General features: G+C 47.2%; 1 protein-coding gene and 1 pseudogene across 1 annotated transcript in view; both read left to right on the forward strand.

Moving 5' to 3' along the window:
• LOC126094957 (prothoracicostatic peptide-like) overlaps positions 1–17512 on the forward strand; it is a 701489-nt gene that overhangs the window by 244138 nt on the left and 439839 nt on the right. The window lies entirely within an intron of this gene.
• LOC126096175 (5S ribosomal RNA) lies at positions 5971–6089 on the forward strand (annotated as a pseudogene).

The raw sequence follows: 17512 nt of genomic DNA on the forward strand, positions 1-17512 counted from the left end.
GCTGCCGCTGCCGCTTTTAGCAGACCGCGGAGCGCTTTCTCAGTCCGCGCGTTCAAAAAGAAGCGCTGCTTCACCGTCTCTCCCTGTATTTGCGCTGCGAGCGTTCGATTGAAAAGTCACCTGAAGGTCGTAGTACGTCCACGACACCGTAAGGGCGATGTTTAAGACTAGGCGAAAACTGCTCACATTTTGCGTCTATACAGTTGTGCGTGTAAGGTACTATACGAACCTAACAGCAAAGTTTTCCAACACTTTAGACGTATCCAGAGATTCGATGGGTTGTATATTTGTAAAACTGGCACGCTGGCTCACGTGAAGCACACTGAGGCGCCAAAGGAACTGGTATAGGCATGCCTATTCAAATACAGAGATACGTAAAAGGGCAAAAGACGGCGCTGCGGTCGGCAACGTCTATACAGGGTGGTTCATTGATAGTGATGGGGCCAAATATCTCACGAAATAAGCGTCAAACGAAAACACTACAAAGAACGAAACTTGTCTAACTTGAAGGGGGAAACCAGATGGCGCTATGGCTGGCGCGCCAGATGGCGCTGCCATAGGTCAAACGGATGTCAATTGCGTTTTTTTTTTTTTTTAGATAGGAATCCCCATTTTTATTACATATTCGTGTAGTACGTAAAGAAATATGAATGTTTTAGATGGACCTTTTTTTTCACTTTGTGATACATGGCGCTGTAATAGTCACAAACATATGTCTCGCAATTTTACACGAACATTTGGTAACAGGTAGGTTTTTAAATTAAGAAGAGAACGTAGGTACGTTTGAACATTTTATTTCGGTTGTTCCAATGTGAGTACATGTACCTTTGTGAACTTATCATTTCTAAGAACGCATGCTGTTATAGCGTGGTTACTTGTAAATACCACATTAATGCAATAAATGTTCAAAACGATATCCGTCAACCTCAATGCATTTGGAAATACGTGTAACGACATTCCTCTCAACAGCTAGTAGTTCACCTTCCGTAATGTTCGCACATGCATTGACAATGCGCTGACGCATGTTGTCAGGCGTTGTCGGTGGACCATGATTACAAATACCCTTCAATTTTCCCCACACAAAGAAATGCGGGGACATCAGATCCGGAAAACGAGTGTGTGTTTGGGGGGGGGGGGGGGGGTATGGTATGTTGCTTCGACGACCAATCCACCTGTCATCGGACATCCGTCATGTTGGAAGTACATCGCCGTTCTGTCATGCAGTGAAACATCTCGTAGTAACATCGGTAGAGCACTACGTAGGAAATCAGCATACACTGCACCATTTAGATTGCCATCGATAAAATGGGGGCCAATTATCCTTCCTCCCATAATGCTGCACCATACATTAACCCGCCAAGGTCGCTGATGTTTTACTTGTCGCAGCCATCGTGTGTTTTCCGTTGCTCAATAACGAATATTATGCCGCTTTACGTTACCGCTGTTGGTGAATGTCGCTAAATAGAACGCGTGCAAAAAATCTGTTATCGTCCCGTAATTACTCTTATTCCCAGTGGTAGAACTTTGCACGACGTTCAAAGTCGTCGCTATGCAATTCCTGGTGCATAGACATATCGATGTTGATGTAGCATTCTCAACACAGACGTTTTTGAGATTCCCGATTATCGCGCAATTTGTTTGCTACTGATGTGCGGATTAGCAGCGACAGCAGCTAAAACACCTACTTGGGCATCATCATTTGTGGTTGACATTTCACATGTGGCTGAAAACTTCCTGTTTCCTTAAATAATTTAACTGTCCGGCGAACGGTCCGGACTCTTGGATGATGTCGTATACCGAGCAGCATACATAGCACACGCCCTTTGGGCAATTTTGATCACAATAGCCATACATCAACACGATATCGACCTTTTCCGCAATTGGTAAACGGTCCATTTTAAAACGGGTAATGTATCACGAAGCAAATACCGTCCGCACTGGCGGAATCTTACGTGATACCACGTACTTACGTTTGTGACTATATAGCACCATCTACCACAAGGCGAAAAAAGTGGTCCAACTAAAACATTCGTATTTCTTTACGTACTACACGAATATGTAATAAAAAATGGGGGTCTGTTTAAAAAAACGCTGTTGATAGCCGTTTGACCTATGGCAGCGCCATCTCGCAGGCCAACCATAGCGCCATCAGGTTTCCCCCTTCAAGCTAGACGAGTTTCGTTCACTGTAGTTTTTTCGATTGATGCTTATTTCATGAGATATTTGGCCCGGTCACTATCAATGAACCAACCTGTATAACACAAGTATCTGGTGCAGTTGTTAGATCGATTACTGTTGCTACAATGGCAGGTTATCAAGATTTAAGTGCGTTTGAACGAGGTTTTGGAGTCGGCGCACGAGCAATGGGACAGAGCATCTCCGAGGTAGCAAAGATGTGTGGATTTCCCCATACGACCATTTCGCGAGTGTACCGTGAATATCAGGAATCGTTCAACGTGACAGAACTGCAGCCCTTCCGCAAATTGCTCGAGATTTCAATGATGGGCCATTAACAACAGTCAACGTGTGAACCATTCAACGAAACTTATCCATATGGGCTTTCGGAGCCGATGACCTAATCCTGTACCCTTGATGACTGCACGACACAAAGCTTTACGCCTCACCTGGGCCCGTGAACACCGTCATTGGACTGTTGATGACTGGAAACGTGTTGCCTGGTCGAACGAGCCTCGTTTAAAATTATATCGAGCAGCTGGAGGTGTATCGGTATGGTGACAAGCACATGCATCCATGGACCCTGCATGTCAGCAGTGGTCTGTTCAAGCTGGTGGAGGTGTTGTAATGGTGTCTGGCGTGTGCAGTTGGAGTGATACGGGACCCCTGATACGTCTAGATACGACTCTGTCATATGACACGTACGTAAGCACCCTGTCTGATCACCTGCACCCATTCATGTCCATTGTCCATTCCGACGGACTTGGTCAATTCCAGAAGGACAATGCGACACCCCACACGTCCAGAATTGCTACAGAATGGCTCCAGGAACACTCTTCTGAGTTTAAACACTTACGGTGCCCACCAAACTCGCCATACATTAACATTATTTAGCATATCTGGGATGCCTTACAGTGAGCTGTTTAGGAGAGATCTCCACGGCGTCGTATTCTTACGGATTTCTGGACAGCCTTGCAGGATTCATGGTGTCAGTTCCCTCCAGCACACAATTCAACAATTTTCGAATAAAACCTTAATGAAAGATTGACAGTTTCGATTTTGCTATAAATATTGTGTTTCATCACTTCTGGTTGCTTGGTGAGTGGTGGGTTGATTGATTTGAGGGAAGGGACTAAACAGCGAGGTCATCGGTCCCATCGGATTAGGGAAGGACGGGGAAGGAAGTCGGCTGTGCCCTCTGAAAGTAACTATCTCAGCATTTTCCTGAAGAGATTTAGGAAAATCACAGAGAACCTAAATCAGGATGGCCATACGGGAGTTTGAACCATCGTCCGCCCGAATGCGAATCCTGTGGGCTTCCCTGTGTTCCACCTTGCTCGGTTCTCTGGGGGAACCTAGTAACACACTGTCTGCATATGCAGACAGAGTGATCCAGATGAGGTAACGCCCAACTAGTATGCAACATACCCAGATTACAGGTGATGCGGTTACGATTTTTACTAACCTAAGCTACTAGGGAAACTACCGCTGTGTAGACTGCCTTACGAGAGTCTACTGTAGTCTTCGGTAGTTTAACAACTCTACTGACACATCCTGCTTTAGTGAAAAGGGATGCTTGTCCTCAGCTCAACAAATGCCTGTTAGCCGCAGCTCCTCCCGAACCTCCCAACTAGCGATACGGTCTTGACGTGGCGGTACTTGAAAATCTCACTCCCTGTTTAACCTCTGAGAGAGAGAGTGGCTGCCGGCCGGGGTGGCCGAGCGGTTCTAGGCGCTACAGTCTGGAGCAGCGCGACCGCTACGGTTGCAGGTTTGAATCCTGCCTCTAGCATGGATGTGTGTGATGTCCTTAGGTTAGTTAGGTTTAAGTAGTTCTAAGTTCTAGGGGACTGATGACCTCAGAAGTTAAGTCCCATAGTGCTCAGAGACATTTGAACCATTTGAGATAGTGGCTCGTATGTTGCGCACTCACGGCTTGGTCGTGACGAAATCCCCACGGTGCACATGCTGGCTGTACCGCCGACGGCCCAGTACAAAGTGTGGTGACACGTCAGTAACCTCAGTTGCGAGACTGTTTCGCTGGCCGTGATTACATTAGCGTTTATTTCCTCTGAATCACTGCCTCTCTCAAGTTCAGCTAGAATCTGCTACTATTTTTATTATCCTCATTATTACTGAAGTTCCTGCCAGTTGTGGGTATATTTATTTCCGCCAAAACTGAACCCTGCCAACCCAATGATTGTTTTTCAAATACCTTATATTCAGAAACAAGATATTTCCTACACGTTGCTACCATAATTATCTTCATTGTATCACATTCATGCAAGATGTTGACAAAAACGTGATAACAACGAAAACGCAACACATTACCATGCCTAATTTAGTGCGGGAAAACCGTCGGCATTCAGACCATCTTCCACTGATCAAGGGATGGATCAATACAGATCCTGTACAGTTTTCAAGGGGACCTTATACCATCCTTACTGCAAAATAGTGGCTGCTTCAGAAATGGTGGTGGAGGTAGATAGCCATTTCTCCAATGTCGGCCATAAGTGCTTAATGATACGGAGATCTGGTGACAATGATGGCCAGGGGACCTGCGACAGTCCATCCTCGTGCTCACAAAACCAGTCCTGGATTATGTGACCTGTGTGAATAGCGGCTCGGCTGCCTTGTGACACAACATTACCACAGGGGAACAAACATTGTATCATGGGATGGGTCTAATAAATAAAATGGCTACACGATCCTTAGCGGTAACGTGACCTTATTGAGTAACGACGGGGTCAATGGAATACCGCAATATGGCTGCCCAGACGTCACACGACCCACGCCATATTCTACTCCCGGCAGGATGCGGTCTGCATCATAGGCTTGGGACGATGTCTGCCTGACGTGAATGCAGCCAGAAGCTGTTAATAGTGTGAAACAAGACTTACCCGACCAAATGACTTTCTTCCATTGCTCCGTTTTCCTGTTGCGGACATCTGCAACACTGATCTGTGGTTTTGGAATTCCCAACTTATGGGGTTCGTCTTGTGTTGTTTTGGTGTGACAAGGTTCATGAGCGTGACATTCAGCTCAGCAGTGACTTCTGCAGCTGTCCTCTTATTTTTCATCACAATCCCGTTCAATGACCGTCTGCTACAGTTACTAAACGCATACTTTCGTCCATATTGTGACTTAGCGAAAGAAGTTCTTTTGCTTCCCGTGTATGCGGTATAAATCTTCCATACGATGCCTCTTAAAACACCAAACACTTCTAATCATGCAATGAGGGCTTTCACGACCGGATGGTACTGTTGTTGATAATTCTTCCGGGTTATATGTCCGTGGTCCATGGAATACTTCTATTCCTAACGTTTCGTCCAATACTACGTTGGACATCCTCAGAGGTATGGCTAGTCCTGCTGAGACCAGCCATACCTCTGAGGACGTCCAACGAAGTATTGGACGAAACTTTAGGAATAGAAGTATTCCATGGACCACGGCCATATAACCTGGAAGAATTATCAACAACAGTACCAAACACTTCGCCTACCTTAATAACGAATGCACCCACCATACGGACGCCAGAAATTTACCCGCGTTCTAACTCACTTAGCTCCGACATAATGCACTCACAACTACACGGAATACTGTTTTAATAACGACTGAAGCTTGCAACGCATTTAGGACATTGTAAGGCTGCCGTTCGTGGTAAAATACAGCAGCGCAACTTCCAGGCTTGGCTAGAGCCTGCATTTCTGTTCAAGCACATATTTCTCACATCGTACAACCCCTGTATTTCCACCAAGCACTCTCTCTATATTTACCCTAATATTCTGTGTAGCGACCAACGGCCTTACCGCAGCGGTAACACCGGTTCCCGTCAGATCACCGAAGTTAAGTGCTGCCGGGCTCGGCTAACACTTGGATGGGTGACCGTCTGGCTCTGCCGAGTGCTGTTGGCAAGTGGGATGCGCTCAGCCCTTGTGGGGTCAACTGACGAGCTGCTTGACTGAGAAGTAGCGGCTCCGGTCACGAAAACTGCAAACGGCCGGGAGAGAGGTGTGCTCACCACATAGCCTTCTATATCTGCATCCACTGTCGCCTATCGCGTGAGGTCATACGGCGGTCGGTCGTCACTGTTGGGCCTTCTGAGGCCTCTTCGGACGGAGCTTATTCTCCCTAACATTTTACTACCTTCAAGAAGCTCATTGTTGGGCTGTATCTTGTTCTATTAGGCGGAGGCCTGTCCTCATTTGCTTGTTTTCATTGTCCTTTCAAAGGTTCTATTTCTAAACAATGTCTAAACTGTCTCTGACTTTTAGAAAACTAATTAATTTATTTGGATTGAATTATCTTGTTTGAATTATAATATTCACTGCAACTATTGTACGAGGGCAGTTCAATAAGTAATGCAACGCATTTTTTTTCTGAAACAGGGGTTGTTTTATTCAGCATTGAAATACACCAGGTTATTCCACAATCTTTTAGCTACACAACACTTTTTTTCAACGTAATCTCCATTCAATGCTACGGCCTTACGCCACCTTGAAATGAGGGCCTGTACGCCTTCACGGTACCATTCCACTGGTCGATGTCGGAGCCAACGTCGTACTGCATCAATAACTTCTTCATCATCCGCGTAGTGCCTCCCACGGATTGCGTCCTTCATTGGGCCAAACATATGGAAATCCGACGGTGCGAGATCGGGGCTGTAGGGTGCATGACGAAGAACAGTCCACTGAAGTTTTGTGAGCTCCTCTCGGGTGCGAAGACTTGTGTGAGGTCTTGCGTTGTCATGAAGAAGGAGAAGTTCGTTCAGATTTTTGTGCCTACGAACACGCTGAAGTCGTTTCTTCAATTTCTGAAGAGTAGCACAATACACTTCAGAGTTGATCGTTTGACCATGGGGAAGGACATCGAACAGAATAACCCCTTCAGCGTCCCAGAAGACTGTAACCGTGACTTTACCGGCTGAGGGTATGGCTTTAAACTTTTTCTTGGTAGGGGAGTGGGTGTGGCGCCACTCCATTGATTGCCGTTTTGTTTCAGGTTCGAAGTGATGAACCCATGTTTCATAGCCTGTAACAATCTTTGACAAGAAATTGTCACCCTCAGCCACATGACGAGCAAGCAATTCCGCACAGATGGTTCTCCTTTGCTGTTTATGGTGTTCGGTTAGACAACGAGGGACCCAGCGGGAACAAACCTTTGAATATCCCAACAGGTGAACAATTGTGACAGCACTACCAACAGAGATGTCAAGTTGAGCACTGAGTAGTTTGATGGTGATCCGTCGATCATCTCGAACGAGTGTGTTCGCACGCTCCGCCATTGCACGAGTCACAGCTGTGCACGGCCGACCCGCACGCGGGAGATCAGACAGTCTTGCTTGACCTTGCGGCACGCTTTGCCCAACGACTCACCGTGCTTTTTTCCACTGCCAGATCACCGTAGACATTCTGCAAGCGCCTATGAATATCTGAGATGCCCTGGTTTTCCGCCAAAAGAAACTCGATCACTGCCCGTTGTTTGCAACGCACATCCGTTACAGACGCCATTTTAACAGCTCCGTACCGTGTAGCCACCTGTCGGAAGTCAATGAAACTATACGAGACGAAGTGGGAATGTTTGAAAATATTCCACAAGAAATTTCCGGTTTTTTCAACCAAAATTGGCCGAGAAAAAAAATGTGTTGCATTACTTATTGAACTGCCCTCGTATATGGCAATTTAGAAATGTGTGCTGGGCCGGAACTTACGAAAGTGTTCTATCGTCTGTATCGTCTACGTTTTGCACAATCGCCGATACACGCTTTCTGTTTTGGGAAGTTGTCATTTAATACATGGATACAATTTGTTCGTTTACAAATTATGGTACAATGAAGAGCCAAAGAACCTGGTACACCCGCCTAGTATCGTGTAGGGCCCCCGCGAGCACGCAGAAGTAACGCAACACGACGTGGCATCGACTCGACTAATGTCTGAAGTAGTGCTGGAGGGAGTTTACACCATGAATTCTGCAGGGCTGTCCATAAATCCGCAAGAGTACGACAGGGTGGAGATCTCTTCTGAACACCACGATGCAAGACATCCCAGATATGCTCAATAATGTTCGTGCTTCGAGGGTGTTTGGTGACCAGCGTAAGTGTTTAAACTCAGAAGAGTGTCTCTGGAGCCACTCTGTAGCAATTATGGACGTGTGGAATGTCACATTGTCCTACTGGAATTGCCCAATTCCATCGGAATGCACAATGGACATGAATGGGTGCTGGTGATCAGACAGGATGCATACGTACGTGTCACCTGTCAGAGTCGTATCTAGACGTATCAGGAGTCCCATACCACTCCAACTCGACACGCCCCACACCATTCCAGAGTCTCCACCAGCTTCACCAGCCCACTGCTCACATGCAGGGTCCATGGATTCATGAGCGTATCTCCATACCCGTACGCGTCCATCCGCTCGATAAAATTTGTTACGAGACTCGTCCGATTAGGCGGCATGTTTCCAGTTACCAACAGTCCAGTGTCGCTGTTGGCGGGCCCAGTCGAGGCGTAAAGCTTTGTGTCGTGCAGTCATCAACGGCATACGAGTGAACCTTCGGCTCCGGAAGCCCATATCGATGACGTTTCGTAGAATGGTTCGCACGCTGCCACTTGCTGATGACCTAGCACTGAAATCTACAACAATTTGCGGAAGGGTTGCACTTCTGTCACGTTGAACGATTGTCTTCAGTCGTCGTTGGTCCCATTCTTGCAGGATCTTTCTCCGGCCGCAGCGATGTCGCAGGTTTGACGTAATACCGGATTCTTGATATTCACGGTACACACACGAAATGCTCGTGTGGGAAAATCCCCACTTCATCGCTACCTCGGAGATGCTGTGTCCCATCGCTCGTGCGCCGACTGTAAACACCACGCTGAAACTCACTTAAGTCTTGATAACCTGCCATTGCAGCTGTAGTGGACTGACAAGACAGCCAGTCCACAGAGACGGGTAACCGAAAGGCACGCGTTTACACACCCCGGCTGGCGTTATGTCTGAAACAGGATACGTAATGAATGCTATAAGAAAAGTACGTAGCTGCTGGAATACTTAACTTTAATCCATCATTCATATACAGCATTCTTGATGATACAAGTGAGACTCTCTCTAGAATTGGTTAATGGCGCCTTGCTAGGTCGTAGCCATGGACTTAGCTGAAGGCTATTCTAACTATCTCTCGGCAAATGAGAGAAAGTCTTCGTCAGTGTAGTCGCTAGCGAAGTCGTCGTACAACTGGGGACGAGTGCTAGTACGTCTCTCTAGACCTGCCGTGTGGTGGCGCTCGGTCTGCGATTACTGACAGTGGCGACACGCGGGTCCGACATGTACTAATGGACCGCGGCCGATTTAAAGCTACCACCTAGCAAGTGTGGTGTCTGGCGGTGACACCACAGCAGCAGCAGCAACCGTTCTAACAACTGCGCGAAGCACTTGTTGTCTTATATAGGCGTTGCCGACCGCAGCGCCACATTCTGCCTGTAAACATATCTCTGTATTTGAATACGCATGCCTGTGCCAGTTTCTTTGCCGCTTCAGTGTATACAACAGTGTAAATTGGTAAGGTCACGTAACCAAAAGGTTTTCTGAACATATGACAATACTTCATTGGATGGAAACGACGGAATCTGTCACAGCACCAAGTCTTCACAACGTAACAAAAGAATATTTTATATTACTTTACACGAGTTACGACGGATTTCTCCAGACGAAGAGAATTACTTTTCAAGATATTCGATCATGTCAAAATCGTTTGTGTGTCGCAGTATCTATAACTTACATTCATTTGCAGCTAAATTCAGCTGAGAAAAGCAGATTTCAACTAAAACGCAGTGCTGTTAAAAAATATAAACAAATATGAAATTTCCGCTGCACGTAGGCAGTGTCAATTTTGATACAGGGAACCACAAGCAGAATATGCTTGTTTAAAAGTACCAGAAGAATTTAATATAACTTTGCAGTTCATATATGCTTGGCGTCTCATGGCGAAATTACTAAGATTCAGCTGTGTAGGTGATTTATACTTGATGCCATGCGACGAAATAATTCAAGTGTAGCTACACAGTTTTGGTGTACTACTGTACGTGTGGTACTAATACAACAGACAGTTCTGTTGTTGAAATAAATGTTCAATTTCCCCTCTACATGATAATATATAATTTGTGATTAATTTACTGTAAAATTATTTCATATGACCTCTCGTCCTTAAACGGGATGGATTTATGGTTCAAATGGCTCTGAGCACTGTGGGACTCAACATCTGAGGTCATCAGTCCCCTACAACGTAGAACTTATTAAACCTAACTAACCTAAGGACATCACACATATCCATGCCCGAGGCAGGATTGGAACCTGCGACCGTAGCGGTCGCGCGGTTCCAGACTGAAGCGCCTAGAACCGATCGGCCACACCGGCCGGCATGGATTTATGCCACTTTCAGAATAAAAGGTCATTGCATTAAAATAGTAAGCCTAGAACTTTTGAATACGTCTACCTTCCTACGGTGAGACACTGGAAATGCAGTGCTGGCAGGTGAAGGAAAGCATGAATAGATGCACTGTCAGACAGCGATAAACACACTGAGATGACAAAAGCCATGACATACCTCCTAATACTCGTATCGCGTCGGACGTCCTCTTGCCCGGTGTAGTGCAGCAACTCGACGTGGCACGGACTTACCAAGTTGTTGAAGTTCCCTGTAGAAATATCGAGCCATGTTGCCTCTGTAGCCGTCCACAACTGCGGAAGTGTTGTCGGTGCAGGATTTTGTGGCCGAACTGACCTCCCTATTATGTCGCATAAATGGGCGTTGGGATTCATGTCGGGCGATCTGGGTGGCCAAATCATGCTCTCGAGTTGTGCACAATGTTCTTCAAACCAGTGGCAAACATTTGTGGCCCATTGACATTGCGCATTGTCATCCATAAATATTCTGTCGTTGTTTGGCTGCAAATGGTGTTCAAGAAGTCGAACAATTCGATTTGCAGCCTACTATCGATTCAGTTGGATCAGACGATCCCGTTCATCCCATGTAAACACAACACACACCATTATGGAGCCATCACCAGCTTGCACAATGCCTTGTTTACAACTTGAGGCCATGGCTTCGCTAGGTCTGCGCCACACTCAAGCCCTACCATCAGCTCCTACATCCGAAATAGGGACCAGGCTACGGATTTTCAGTCGTCTAGGGTCCAACCGATATACTCCCGAGCCGAATAGATCCGCTGCAGGCGATGTTGTGCTGTTAGCAAAAGCACTCGCGTCGGATGCTTCCTGCCATATCCCATTACCGGAAAATTTCGCCACTCTTTCCTAAGGGACATGTTTGTTACACGCTCCACATGGATTTCTGCGATTGTTTTACGCAGAGCTGCTTCTCCATTAGAACTGACAGTTCTATGCAAAGTGTGCTGCCGTCGGACGTTAAGTGAAGGCCGTCGGCCACTGCGATACCCGTGGTGACAGGTAAAGCCTGAAATTTGGTATTCTCGGCACGCTATTGACACTGCGAATCTCAGAATAATGAATTCCCTTACCATTTTTAAAATTGAATGTCCCATGTGCCTACCGCCACCTGCCAGTCCGCATTCAAAATCTGTCAATCACCGTCATGTGGTCGTAATCACGTAGGAAACTACACTACTGGCCATTAAAATTGCTACACCAAGAAGAAATGCAGATGATAAACCGGTATTCATTGGACAAATATATTATATTAGAACTGATATGTGATTACATTTTCACGCAATTTGGGTGCATAGATCCTGAGAAATCAGTACCCAGAACAACCACCTCTGGCCGTAACAGTGGCCTCGATACGCCTGGACATTGAGTCAAACAGAGCTTGGATGGCGTGTACAGCTACAGCTGCCAATGCAGCTTCAACACGATACCACAGTTCATCAAGAATAGTGACTGGCGTAATGTGACGAGCCAGTAGCTCGACCACCATTGACCAAACGTTTTCAGTTGGTGAGAGACCTGAAGAATATGCTGGCCAGGGCAGCAGTCGAACATTTTCTGTATCCAGAAAGGCCCGTACAGGAGCTGCAAGATGCGGTCGCGCTTTATCCTGCTGAAATGTAGGGTTTCGCACGGATCGAATGATGGGTAGAGCCACGGGTCGTAACACATCTGAAATGTAACGTCCACTGTTCAAAGTGCGGTCAATGCGAACAAGAGGTGACCGAGACGTGTAACCAATGGCACCCCATACCATCACCATCACACCGGGTGATACGCCAGTATGGCGATGACGAATACAATCTGCGAATGTGCGTTCATCGCGATATCACCAAACACGATTGCGACCATCATGATGCCGTAAACAGAACCTGGATTCATCCGAAAAAAATGACGTTTTGCCATTCGTGCACCCAGGTTCGTCGTTGAGTACACCATCGCAGGCGCTCCTGTCTGTGCTGCAGCGTTAAGGGTAACCGCAGCCATGGTCTCCGCGCTGATAGTCCATGCTACTGCAAACGTCGTCGAACTGTTCGTGCAGATGGTTGTTGTCTTGAAAACGTCCCCATCTGTTGACTCAGGGATCTAGATGTGGCTGCACGATTCGTTACAGCCATGCGGATAAGATGCCTGTCATATCGACTGCTAGTGATACGAGGCCGTTGGGATCCAGCACGGCGTTCCGTATTACCCTCCTGAAACCACCGATTCCTTATTCTGCTAACAGTCATTGGATCTCGACCAACGCGAGCAGCAATGTGGCGATACGATAAACCGCAAATCGCGATAGGCTACAATCCGACCTTTATCAAAGTGGGAAACGTGATGGTACGCATTTCTCCTCCTTACACGAGGCATCACAACAACGTTTCACCGGGCAACGGCGATCAACTGCTGTTTGTGTATGAGAAATCCGTTGGAAACTTTCCTCATGTCAGCACGTTGTAGGTGTCGCCACCGGCGCCAACCTTGTGTGAATGCTCTGAAAAGCTAATCATTTGCATATAACAGTATCTTCCTCCTGTCGGTTAAATTTCGCGTCTGCAGCACGTCGTCTTCGTGGTGTAGCAATTTTAACGGCGACTAGTGTATTTTACGTGAATGACCTGAGTACACATGGCAACCCCAAAAATGCACTGCCTTTTCACACCTTTTATATGCTGTACTGCCGCCATCTGCATATGTGTACATCGCTGTCCCTTATATATATATATATATATATATATATATATATATATATATATATATAACAGGAACTCCAATCACAGATTTCATTTGATGGAGCCCTTATGTTTTCAGGTGGTGGAGGTGGAATAAACAAGAATACAACCATTTTGTTTGCATTGTACGAAAATTGTATGCTCTTAATTTGCAGCGTGGACTATAGTATGAGACTTATTCCTGATATAACTCCTCCTCTGATGCAACGCATGAGCAGTTGTTTAGTTTGCATCAATTAATTTTCATCTAAAACCCTGCACAGTCTCACAAAACACAGCTTCGTTAAAGGCTACCTGATCCCGATAATCAGTCATCTTTACTCTGCAGCAGGAAGACAGTGTACTCATATTCCGTACTAACGGTAAGCCACGACTGTCCTTACACTCCTGCACGCTTGAGTGCGACGCGAGTGCAGCGCCAGACTTCCCAGCTCGTCACACTCGCGGAAACACAGCGAGAACTTAGACAGTCAGTTAGCGCTGACACTGGCGCCTTGTTTTGTGCAGTACGCAACTCGCAGTATTAGACTCGTAATCGCTCCTCTTCGGATCTCCAGTAGCTGTGGTGCGTCTGCACCCCCCTGCACGAAGCAGTCCTCGCCTACACAGTGCAGGCTGCGACAGGCGGCACCTCCCAGCTCCTTGCCAGCACCCCCGGCTCCAACCAACAGGGACCGATGACCACTCAGTTTGGTCCCTTTAACAATAAAACCAACCAACCAACCAACCAATCCAAACAACGTCCGCCACTCCTACAGTACCGATGGGACATCTAAGTGAGACGTGAGGCTGCACCAGCAGATGAGGGCACAGATCTGTGTGTCCTCTAGCTTGTTGCAACACTACAGAGTTTTCTCAAATGCCGTCTGTCTTGCTCCAGCCACTTTCGCGTCTGACAAATTCCTGTAGTCCCTGCCAGCCCATGCAACCTGCAACAAAGGTGTGAAAGCAGAACTCCATTTTGAAAACAACCCGAAGGCGAAGGATGGTTCCTCTGGCAGCCCCCCCCCCCCCCCCCCATATAAGTCAGGACGTCCTGTACGTGTGCAAGATGATGTACAGGTGTAGACTTAATGTGTGCCATCTGTCGTAAGAAGTTAGGGGAGACTAGAAGGCGAACACAGGTCAACAGACTGGTGCTAAGTTGTGTGGCTGTGTGGGGCCATGGCGGAACACGGCAGGTACTTGCTGTGGGAGGGCAGCAACAGGTGGCTGCAGCCTGCCCCAATAACAGTTGTCTACCCATCAGTGTATATGTGGACAGTTTTTATATAACGTTCATCCATTTGAATGCCAGTATTAGTACCTGGTTTTGTTTGCTGGTGACTAATGAAATAGAATATTACATACAGATTTTCATTTAATTTTTCCTTCGCCATGTAACATGAGAAACAAATGACTCGATAATGAGGCAGATCAGTGATACATTAGTATTCTGTTCACAAAAGCCGTTCTTCTGCCGATCTTTATATTGACATTCTTGGTGGTTTGAAAAACTGACTAACAGCAGAAACCTTAGGAGGCAGCAGGTGGCTGTAGGAGCGGCGGACAGAGAGCGCGGCCGCCATCGCCTCCCCCCGTGCCCTCCGACGCCTTTGAGGCTTTAATGGTGGCCATTATTGGGGCAGGCTGCAGCCACCTGTTGCTGCCCTCCCACAGCAAGTACCTGCCGTGTTCCGCCATACAGCCACACAGCTTAGCACCAGCCTGCTGACCTGTGTTCGCCTTCTAGTCTCCCCTAACTTCTTACGACAGACCACGTTTCTTAAAACACTTTCATGTCGGCGCTAAGAACTGTACACGGAGGCAACAAAAGTCATGGGACAGCGATGTACACATATGCAGATGGCGGCAGTACAGCATATATATATATATATAACAGAACAATACTCACAGCTAACCAATAACTCATTAAGACAGTTCTGACATTTTGTGACATTTAACTTGCACTTCAGAACGGCTATGAAGGGGAAGTCATGATTGTGTGAAACAAATGAGAAGTAATTTATGGTCTAATGGCGGAAATTTTGCTTCGAAAAGATTGTGTATGCAGCGGGAATGCCGCGAGCACGAAATTATATTTGAGAACTCGTGTACTCGCTCTCTTTCCCGAGCGAGTCGAGTCTACTTGTACCCGACAACAGACTACCAGGTTAGGAGTGGCCAGCGGTGGAGACTCACGAGTGCAGTCTACGTGCACACGGAGAAGGCGAATTCGGAGATTGTTGCGGCTGCGCCCTCCTGTAATGTTCTATGGCTCCTGGCTGGATGAGGAGAGGGTGGGATCATAGGTGGGTGGCCGGTTTCCTCTCACTGCGGCACAAACTGCACACGTGGTTAAAATACACTTTATTACGGGAACTAATTGAGTGCTTAACTTCAATTATGTCCAATCTAAACTTCTGTGGTGAACAACAATCAAATTACATGTACTAATTCTTGGATCTTGTCCGCGTCGATACCACAACTACACTACTGGCCATTAAAATTACTACACCACGAAGATGATGAGCAACAGACGCGAAATTTAACCGACAGAAATAAGATGCTGTGATATGCAAATGATTAGCTTTTCAGAGCATTCACACAAGGTTGGCGCCGGTGGCGACACCTACAACGTGCTGACATGAGGAAAGTTTCCAACCGATTTCTCATGCACAAATAGCAGTTGACCGCCGTTGCCTGGTGAAACGTTGTTGTGATGCCTCGTGTAAGGAGGAGAAATGCGTACCATCACGTTTCCGACTTTGATAAAGGTCGGATTGTAGCCTATCGCGATTGCGGTTTATCGTATCGCGACATTGCTGCTCTCGTTGGTCGAGATCCAGTGACTGTTAGCAGAATCTGGAATCGGTGGGTTCAGGAGGGTAATACGGAACGCCGTGCTGGATCCCAACGGCCTCGTATCACTAGAAGTCGAGATGACAGGCATCTTATCCGCATGGCTGTAACGGATCGTGCAGCCACGTCTCGATCCCTGAGTCAACAGATGGGGACGTTTGCAAGACAACAACCATGTGCACGAACAGTTCGACGACGTTTGCAGCAGCATGGACTATCAGCGCGGAGACCATGGCTGCGGTTACCCTTAACGCTTCAGCACAGACAGGAGCGCCTGCAATGGTGTACTCAACGACGAACCTGGGTGCACGAATGGCAAAACGTCATGTTTTCGGATGAATCCAGGTTCTGTTTACAGCATCATGATGGTCGCAATCGTGTTTGGTGACATCGCGGTGAACGCACATTGGCAGCGTGTATTCGTCATCGCCATACTGGCGTATCACCCGGTGTGATGGTGATGGTATGGGAAGCCATTGGTTACACGTCTCGGTCTCCTCTTGTTCACATTGACCGCTCTTTGAACAGTGGACGTAACATTTCAGATGTGTTACGACCCGTGGCTCTACCCTTCATCGATCGCTGCGAAACCCTATATTTCAACAAGATAATGCACGACCGCATGTTGCAGTTCCTGTACGTGCCTTTCTGGGTACAGGAAAGGTCGACTGCTGCCCTGGCCAGCACATTCTGCAAATCTCTCACCAATTGAAAAAGTCTGGTCAATGGTCGTCCGTCACAGCTAGGTAAGATGTGAGGCTGCGACTATCACTATGAAAGACCAGAGAACAGTGCGACGTACTGAGGTGCAATGCGGACTGAGTTTCGATGCGACGTAGTGATGTACTGAGATTGAGACAGCTGGTGCGGCGGCTGCCTATACGCACGCTGACCAGGAGGCGTTATCGGGCCGCAGCCTGGGGGAGTAGTCGAAAATGGCTCTGAGCACTATGGGACTTAACATCTATGGTCATCAGTCCCCTAGAACTTAGAACTACTTAACCCTAACTAACCTAAGGACATCACACAACACCCAGCCATCACGAGGCAGAGAAAATCCCTGACCCCGCCGGGAATCGAACCCGGGAACCCGGGCGTGGGACCTGGGGGAGTGTCTTGGTCTTCTTTGTCATAGGTACGCCTAGTTCAGCGCCTGCTATACAATGTTTCCTATGCCGACCGGTGTGCTGCCAAAGCGTACACCAGCACAGAGATGGCGTCACCGGACTCTCTCGCTAGAGTAAAGCGTGTATATGGAGCTCATTTCTGACTTACGACAGTGATGGGGCGGATGACGACAGGTGACTACGGGCCAC

The sequence above is a fragment of the Schistocerca cancellata genome, chromosome 8 (genome assembly GCF_023864275.1).
Source record: "Schistocerca cancellata isolate TAMUIC-IGC-003103 chromosome 8, iqSchCanc2.1, whole genome shotgun sequence".
Taxonomy (NCBI): domain Eukaryota; kingdom Metazoa; phylum Arthropoda; class Insecta; order Orthoptera; family Acrididae; genus Schistocerca; species Schistocerca cancellata.